Genomic DNA, 2,493 nt, shown 5'->3' on the forward strand with positions numbered 1-2,493 from the left:
TCCTGACTCATGCGCACGAATACCGCGGTGTTTGCAATCAGGAACCCGACTTATTTTGCTTTCAGACAATGCACACTCAATGCACAGTGCATGGGCAAGGAGTGCAACTTATTCATAACAAACTAGTCTTTAGTCAAGGCGGCCTTCGTGTGCTCAGACCGTCAAGACAAGTCAGACTGGAAGTGTGCATCCTCTACTCGCCTCCCCAAATCCCATTGCCACCCCTTTTTCCTCTCATTTTTAATTCAATTTTAGTAAACCCTTACTTATTTATTTCATGCGTTACGAAATAAATATATAAGTATTATTTTCTTCATCCATGCTCAACCCGAGCAAAGAAAGAGAGTAAAGAGTTCAAACGAGAAATTCCAGTCGTGCGTAGTCTGCCCGATTGTCTGAAATAGCGCCCTCTGTCAGATTATTCTCTGGTCGTAATATCATGGTAATTTAAAGACCTGGACAATATTGGTAATAGTCAAAGACCAGTCTTCTCACTTGGTGTATATCAACATATGCATAAAATAACAAACCTGTGAATATTTGAGCTCAAATTGGTCGTTGAAGTTGCGAGATAATGATGAAAGAAAAAAACGCCCTTGTGACATGAGGTTGTGTGTTCATATGCTTGATTTCGAGACCTCAAATTCTAAACTTGAGGTCTCTAAATCAAAATCGTGGAAAATTACTTCTTTCGCGAAAACTATGTCACTTCAGATGAGCCGTTTCTCACAATGTTTTATACTACCAACAGCTCCCCATTACTCGTTACCAAGTAAGGTTTTATGCTGATAATTATTTTGAGTAATTACCAGTAGTGTCCACTTTCTTTAATAGAGCGTGTAGGATTCTGTGTGGCTGATGCAGAGGGACCGCAGTCTCAGACTTTAAATAAAGTCTACTCTTGGCCAAGCTAGCCAAGCACCCTTGACGGGACGAGGCAGGGGGGGGGGGGGTACGTGAGCGTTGGTTGACATACCAAGGACAGTCATTATTGTTGACACATTGCTTAGGGGGCGGGGGTGAGGGATTTTTTTCTTTTCTAAAAGAAGTGGAAGGATAATACGTCCAGTGTATGTGCTTAATAGTGCCACCTTTAGCATACTACTCGTATTTGGCCATAGAGTAAGGATAGCGAAGGCCTTTGTTAGGCCATAGAGGAAGACAGGCCACGTAGGAAGGAAGCTCAACAACTTTTATTCGTCGCATTTCTTTCCCGGTTGCATTTTTTGCGTAACATTCTGACTCCCAAATCCCAACAAGATGTTTATTATGGATGAACGGTTTATATATAAGTTTCAGCCAAAATACATTTACACGCGTTTAAGTTCGCGCATGCTTCTCCCTAAAACCAAAACTCAAAACATAAAACATTTTAAACAAGTATTTCCATTAAATTTCGTTGACAGGTTATTCAACTTTATTTAATGTTAAGACTTATTTTCAATGATATTCAATTGAGTTTATTGGCCGGCTTAGGCGAAGTATACATTTTTTTCTATTGGTAGAATACAATAAAACTAATTTATAAACTGTGAACTTCAAAAGGTTATAATAGGCCGCGTCTATATATAGGCCTGGCGTCGTTGAGATATTGCCGAAAACTTATAAAACCAACTCATTTTCAAACAAAATGGACGAATGCTAACATTAACTTTTAAATCCCTCCCATTTCGTTGGCGGACCAATGAAAATGATACGGCGGCTGTAGGGCCAAATAAAATAGATACCAGTTGGTTGTCCCCTCCCTCGTTTTTGAGGCAACATCCGGGTTTTGAGTGTGTTTTTTCTCTTTCTTCCAATAGACAACTTGTATGGAAATACATTTCTCATTAAACTTAGGTCTACTCTATCTTTTAAAAACTTGTATTACACTGATGACTTTAACTGAAGTATATTGGTGGCCAGTTCGAATAGAAATGATTGGCGGCCACCTTTCAAAGAAAAAGAAAGAAAGAATAGGCCCTCACCCTCCCTTTTTTTGTTAACCCGAACGATCAATTGGTATTTTTTGTTACTTAGTCCATGGAGGTAGAAATAGTCTAGTCGCTAAAACAAAAGCGCTAACCCCGTTTTACCGCATATACAATACAAAGCAAAAACATAGCAAGTTTCTCATACTGATGTCAGCATGTTGAAGGAATGGATTAATTCAGCATCATTCTGCTTAAAAATTGTGACGGACTAATTTATTTCGAATAAGGAAATGCGTCAGTCCGATAGCACTATGATATTCTATAGCTATCGGTTCCATCCAATAAAACAATTTTCTTAAAAGTCAATAGATTAATAGATAAATTAAAGGAACACATTGCCTTGGATCGGACGAGTTGTTCATAACTGAGCGTTTGTAACCGTTTTTTATAAAATGCATATGGTTGGAAAGATGTTTTAAAAGTAGAACACAATTATCCACACAAGTTTGCCTCAAAATTGCGTGGTTTTCCTTTTACTGCGCGAACTAACACGGTCGGCCATTTATGGGAGTCAAAAACC

This window comes from Asterias amurensis, chromosome 8 (assembly GCF_032118995.1).
Source record: "Asterias amurensis chromosome 8, ASM3211899v1".
In the NCBI taxonomy this organism is placed as follows: Eukaryota; Metazoa; Echinodermata; class Asteroidea; order Forcipulatida; family Asteriidae; genus Asterias; species Asterias amurensis.